This window comes from Rattus norvegicus, chromosome 18 (genome assembly GCF_036323735.1).
Source record: "Rattus norvegicus strain BN/NHsdMcwi chromosome 18, GRCr8, whole genome shotgun sequence".
In the NCBI taxonomy this organism is placed as follows: domain Eukaryota; kingdom Metazoa; phylum Chordata; class Mammalia; order Rodentia; family Muridae; genus Rattus; species Rattus norvegicus.
Genome location: NC_086036.1, coordinates 53,405,050 through 53,412,141, shown reverse-complemented (window position 1 = coordinate 53,412,141; position 7,092 = coordinate 53,405,050). Strand labels below are relative to the sequence as shown.

General features: G+C 41.4%; 2 pseudogenes; one reads left to right on the top strand and one right to left on the bottom strand.

The window, feature by feature from the left end:
• Positions 1 to 2,779: 2,779 nt before the first annotated feature.
• Positions 2,780 to 3,628, bottom strand: Rpl10-ps8 (ribosomal protein L10, pseudogene 8; annotated as a pseudogene).
• Positions 3,629 to 4,377: 749 nt separating this feature from the next.
• Positions 4,378 to 5,396, top strand: Rpl31-ps8 (ribosomal protein L31, pseudogene 8; annotated as a pseudogene).
• The last annotated feature ends 1,696 nt before the right edge of the window (positions 5,397 to 7,092 follow it).

The following is a 7,092-nucleotide window of genomic DNA, read 5'->3' as shown; positions in this document are numbered from 1 at the left end:
TCATCGTATTTGGTCCCGGTTCAGTACCAGGTAGGATAACACATGCTTGGAGCAGTAGGCCAATGTGAAAAGGGCATAGGAAGGGATACCTGATACCCATTGCTGAAAGGGTGCAATCTACTTACCTTCTGTCTGACTCATTAACACAACAACTGCAGGATAAGGGTGGGAAGGAATAGTTGTCTGTGGTTGGAAGGAGGTAAGGGAGGGAGAGAAGAGGAGGTGAAAAAGCAAGGCAGGGTGAAGGAGGAGGAAGAGGAGGGGAAGGAGGAAGATGAGGGGGAGGGAAAGAGGAAGAGGTGGAAAGAAGGAAGAGGGAGGAAGAGAATGCCGATGGAAGAAGTTGAGTTCTTTTTTGATTGAGTTCATATTTTAGATAGATTTAGGTAGATTCACGTTTAGTTCCAAGGTGTACCATCATATTTCAATATTGTAGCGGTAAGAGAGGTGCCCATTTTCTCCAATTGCAACAGATTGGAAAGGTGAAGTATAAAACCACAGCCAGGGTACTGTCAGGATGCAGAAGGCTTCCATCACAAAGAGTTTTGTGCTGTTCATATGCACATCCTGCGTCTTCTGGATCTCTTATACTCCACAATCACTAGTCCAACCTAGTTCTGTAGTTCTGCTTTTCTGGCAACAAAAAGGTATTTCTTTCCCTTGAGATAGGATTTCAAGACTGACCTTGGAGTCACTATGTAGCCAAGACTGGCCTTGAAGTCACTATGTAGCCAAGGCAGGCTTTGAACTCTTCACTCTCCTGTCTGCGCCTTCTAAGTTGTAGCACTGCACCCAACAACTACCATGTGGTTCAGCTTACAAGTGGTTATCTCTCATTCACTTTGGAAAACTGGCTTTGCTGATAGAGAATTCTAGGTTGGTGGTTTCTTTTAATCCAACGTTGTAAGCATTTCCTTTTACTCTTTCCCTTGAATTGTTTCCAATGAGAAATACATTGTAATTTGTGTCTTTGTTCTCTATAGATATGGCATTTTATCTTTTCTCTTCATTCAAGAATTTCATTTTGTATCTTTTTTTTCATGGAATAGAATATGAATGGCTATGGGAAGGTTACCGAGCATTTATTTTGGTCTTACATTTTGAGACTCTGTCATTTGATGCTTACCATTTATTTTGGAAAGGTCATTATTCAAAATGTTTCCAAGTTACCATGTATTCCAGGTGCTTGGCCTTTACACAGCAATTTACGGTGGTGATTGAAATGTATATTAAACATTTTTGCTAGAATTTGATCATAATAATGATAAGCCCATTATTAGTTTGGGAGAATTGATAACTTCTTTGTGTTGAATTTTCTGACCTTGTCTAACAAAGTCTGTCTCTCTCTCCCTCTCTCTCTCTCTCTCTCTCTCTCTCTCTCTCTCTCTCTCTCATTTCTTTTCCTTTCTTTGTAGTCTCAGACTTTCAGTATGCAGGTTCTGCATATGTTGAGTTAGATTTATACCCGAGTGTTTGATTAAAGATGGGACTGTAACGACGAATGGTACTACACCTTTTCCTTATTACAGACTCATTGCTGCCATATGCAATTCAGGGTTTATTTTATTTTATTTTATCTTAGATTCTGAGAACTTGTTGAATTCACTTGGCACTCCTAGGAAGCTTTTTGGCAAACTATCAGATTGGGAGTGTTTGTCTCTTCCTTTCTAATCTTTTATGCTTTGACTTCCTCTGGTTGCCTCATGGCTCTGTCTGTGACTTTCAGCACTTTGCAGAAGACAATTGTTGAAACTGGACAGCCTTACTTTGTTCCTGATCACAGTGAGAAAACACTTCATCTGTTGTCATTAAATGTGTTGCAAGTAAGTTCCGTTAAGTAAATTCTTTCTACTTTTGGGAGTTCTGGGGATCAAGCAGAGGTTTTACAAATACCAGGCAAGTGCTCCCTCCATTACTGAACGACACCCCAGCCTGAGAATAAGTTCCTAATAAGAAAGTAAGTTAGGGTTGACTTAAATTCATTTTTAATTGTGGACAGATTAAGAATTTTGCCATTTTTTAGCATCACCTGATAGGCTATTTGAGTTTTCATCTTTAGTTTGTTAGTATGATGTATTGTGTTGATTGATTTTTTTTGTGTGTGTGGTGTGGGAGGGTTGGGAAAGGATCTCATTATGAAGTTCAAGTTGGCCTTGAACTTGCTACATTGCCCAGCCTGGCCACTAACTCCAGATCTTTGGTGTCAGACTCCAAAGTCCTGAGGCAACACATTTTCACATTATGCCCAGCTTCTTTACCTGCTTTAGATATCAAGGTAACATTAGATTTATGGATGAATTTAAATCATTCTATATTTTGTAGTAGTTAATTTTATATTAAGCCATCTTAACCTGACTAGGCCGTGATACCCACATATCTGGCCAAACATTAGTTTGAATATTTCTTTGAAAGTGTTTTCTACTTGAGAATAAGAAAGCAAGAATGTCAGATCTGAGAGTGGCCCTATAAATAATTTGTACCAACTGTGTAACTTTTTCCACTCTATCTTAGTTGCTCTTAAGCATTTAATGAAGTTTTGTTATTACAACTAACTCAGTTGGCTATGTTTAGGCAGTTAAACAGGAAGGTGGAAACCAAAGCAAGCTAAGAGGTGATGGACATTCTCGAACTCCAGTGCTCAAAGTAAGAATCCTGGGCTAAGGTCATCACCCACCAATATGATGGATTTGTGAAATAAAACATGATCTCTTACCAGGTTTCATGGTTCTGCTCCCTCCCTTGGAGCAGAACTCTGGAAGGATGGATTCTACAAGCCTGTTTAGGTAAATATGAGGTGTCTTTTCAAGTTGCATTTTGAATGGGAGAGTCTTTTTTTTTCAGAGTGGATTATTACTGAAAATGATTTAGTAGGATATAGGAGAGCACTGTGGAAGTCTTCAGGAATGCAGGGCTCTCCACTTGTCCAGGGAATCACAATGGAGGATAGATTTGACACCACGACCATCAGGAATGAGCCGCTTCTCAGCAACCAAGTCTTCAAATCATCTGCTTTAAACTTGGTGAACCCCCACTTCTCTGAGATGTGGATCATCTGGTGGTCAGGGACTTGAACTCAGCTCTGTGCAGAGACTCAGTCACGTGTTCCTTATTCTGCTGCTTGGTGCAGATGGACATGATGACCTGGTCAACGTGAACCCTGACCACTGTGCCCTGGCGTTTCCTGAAGGCACCGCACATACCTCTCAGGAGCCTGTCAGCCCCAGCACAAGACAACATCTTGATACCGATGACGTGGAAAGGGTGGAGCCTCACTCGGGTATGAAAGTCATCCTTGCCACAACTCCTTACCAGGTATTTGTTGGGACCAGCAGGGGCAGCCTCTGTGCTTCAGAAGAGAACTGTTCATATTCCTCTGACACCATGTGGCCACAAAGTGGGAATTCATCAACTTTTGCTTTCTTCCGTCCCAAGTCAATGATGCAGATCTTGGTTAGCATAATGGCCCGCCACGGCAGAAACGAGACTTTGGGTATGACTTGTTCTTACAATACCGGTAATTCAGGGTCACTAAGTGTCGGAGAGTCTACCCTCAAAAGAATGTCTTTTGAAAGAAATTCAATCTTTCTTCTGTTTTCACAGTAGGAAAATCACATGGGTTCAGCACTCACCACTGGGCGGGGTGGCGGCCCATGCTAACAATAGGCTCATCAGTGGAGCTCCAGAGGAAAAGAGGGGAGAGTTTTAATAGTGTGGCTCATGTGAATTTCGGTGAAAAAAGTCAACTCTCTATGGATTCCTTTTTTATCAATAATTTTTAAGGCTTTTGAGTATTAATGCTCAGCTTCAGGCCTGCCAGGGAGGCAAGAACTCCAACCAGTTATCCAGGGTCTTCAACTGCCTGGCCTCATATACCTTCTGTCCTGTGATGACCCCAATCCTTTCTCTTCCCAGGCTCTGTGCTCCAATAAGGTCTGCTGCAAGCCGCATCCAAGCCAAGCAAGTGTATGGGACTTCAGCAGGGTCTGATGTCTCGGGCCTCAGAATCTACCCTGTATGGTATCTGTGGGGCTGCGTTCCTTACACACCCCTTCCACATCCTCAGGCCATGACAAGATGCAGGAATGAACAGAGGAAATACATCCCTGCCTTCTCATGTTCCTCTCAGAGGCATATTCTCTGTTCTTCTTACCCCAACTGAATTCTCTTAATGTGGGAATAGAATGGGAGAAATACAGAGAGAAGGGTGTATCAATAATCCAGAGGGAAAGTTGTTCTTTTTGATACAGAATAGTAAAAGATGGCTACTTTTATTTATTAATATTTATTTACTTATTTTTAGTCAAGGTTCCATGAGATTTGGGAGCCCTGGTTAACAGACACACACACACACACACACACACACACACACACACACACACACATATATATATATATGTATAAAATGATGCTTGTTTAGAATAAATATGTATAGAAAGGTTTATATTTTGAGTGTAAGTTATACCCACTCTATAATAAGAAAGTAAGTCTCAGGCTTGCTTCTTAACACAGTCCATTTAACTGAGCAATTCATCTCATTGCTCTAGGCAAGGGGTCAGCAAGCATTTTCTGCCAAGTAGCAAGTAATTTAGATGTATTAATTGTCTAATCAAATGAGAATAACTATATTTCAATAATATGATCCCTAGACAGTAAGTGTTGAATTTCATGTAACTTTGTGTCACAAACACTGATCTCTTTAGAATAAGATCACTTAGCACATAGGAGCATTCTAAACTACTCAGGCCTTGAAAAAAATCCAGTAGCACCCAGATGTGGCCCCCGGTTGTAGTTCCTCAGTTTTCCTGTGTGTACTGGGGAATACATCAACTCATCAGGACAAGTGGAGGCAAAATATAAAAAGTAAAATATTTAAATAATTAAAATATAGAGCTTTCCAACTTGGGCCTGGCAGAATGGCTCCTGAAAAGGGTGGCGAGAAGAAGGGCCGTTCTGCCATCAACGAGGTGGTGGCCTGAGAATACACTATCAACATTCACAAGCGCATCCATGGAGTGGGCTTCAAGAAGCATGCTCCTCCTCGGGCACTCAAAGAAATTCGGAAATTTGCCATGAAGGAGATAGGGGACTCCAGATGTGTGCATAGACACCAGGCTCAATAAAGCCATCTGGGCCAAGGGAATAAGGAATGTTCCGCACCGCATCCGAGTACATTTGTCCAGGAAGCATAATGAGGATGAGGATTCACCAAACAAGCTCTACACACTGGTAACTTACAGGCCTGTTACCACATTCAGATATCTACAGACGGTCAACATGGATGAGAACTAACTGCTGAATGTCAAATAAAGTTACAGAACTGCCTCCAAATATATATACATATACATACATATATATACATACATTAACATATATACATACACACACATATATACACACACACATATATACACACACACATATACACACACTATATATATATATATATATATATATATATATATATATATATATATATGTATATATACACACACACAAAAAAAAAAGCCTTATCTGCTGCAATTCTCATCCAGGTTGAAGGTAAAAGCAGCTGCACATGCAGACATCCATGGTACAGCATTTGACTGACGATGCTTGTGTTAAAAAGAATGGAAGTCTGTAGGCAAGGGAAGCTTCTTCCTGTCTTCAGAAAATACATGTCTGGGGATGATCCCTCACCTGCTTCCCTGTGCTTGGAGTGGGGTAAACAGCATTCTCCGATAGAATTCCACTCCATGAGCACAAACACCCGAGGAAACTCAGACGTGGAAGATGCTTACGGGCTCTCAGTCAGGGACATTTTTCTCATGTCTGTCCTCTCTCTGTCACAAGTTCAGCGTGTGTATTAGCATGGCGTCTGATGTGTAATTTACTCATTTTGAATATATATTGAACAGATAGGTATGTACCTCAATCATTAGTCAAAAGCTCAAAACACTGAAATTTATGGAAATACCAGTTTACAACCTACTATACAACTGTAATTCATCAGGGATGACAGAATCATTTATTTATAGGGCCAGGTAGGTAAGCCAACTATCTTAGGCAGTCATGGCTAAGACAACAGGGGGTGATGGGACCCTGTGTAAACTGTAGGATGTAGTCTATACTCTTCAAAGGGATATTTATTTTTGAATAAAATGAAGCCCAATGAGGGAACAAAAACCAATCCTTCTCTCCCTCCCTCCCTTCTCTCCTTCCTCCCTCCCTTCCTCCCCTCCCCTTCCCTCCTCTCCCTCCTCCTCCTCCCTCCCTCCCTCCTCGCCCTCCTTTCCAATCTTCTTCTGTTAGGATCCATTGACCCTAGGTCTTCCTCATCCTAGACAAGCACTTGTTAATTCTGCAGCCTCCGAACACATCGTTCTCATTGACTCAAACAGGTCGATCGACTGGATGCATGCAGCTTTTCATCTTTAAACCATTGTTGGGATCAAGTTTGATAAAGAAGATACCCATGGGAAATTCTTTTCCTAAGTGTGGGATAGAGATTGTTTTGAGAAAGACAATAGATAAGGAAGCTCTTCGTTATAGAGCCTCGAGAGGGCTGTAGGAGGGAAGGCCTGCTTGCCTGGAGCTGTATGTCTTGGTCCTAGCATTGTCTAGTAATGAGGTTGGGATTTATTATCCAACTGAAACCATCTTTGTGAGAAACAAACAAAACAATTTAACTTGAAATGTTTCAATCAATTGTAAACTACTATGAAAATATGTTATCTTTTTATAGTTGTAGTTCATGCTTCTCAGTACAGGTCCCTAACAAGGCCATGAGCTTCAGTGCTTGTTTGTTTGTTTGTTTTTGTTTTCTCAGCAGCAACTAGGTGTTGTTAAACAGTGATGGCATGTTTATACAGCAGGCCAGTATAAGGTTGAGGCAGCATCAGCTTTTGATTGGAGCTGTAACTTGCTAGCCAGGCTCATGCAGAGCAAATAGCTAGGGCTAGGCTGGCTCACTCGGCTGCCATTATTTTGGGATAGCATCAGTCAGTGGAGAAAATTGGCACCAGATAACAAATCTGTCATGCAGCAGTGAGGAGGCCTAGGCAAGAGAATCACAAATTGGGGGCTATCCTGAGCTACATAGCAACTCTCTCTGTA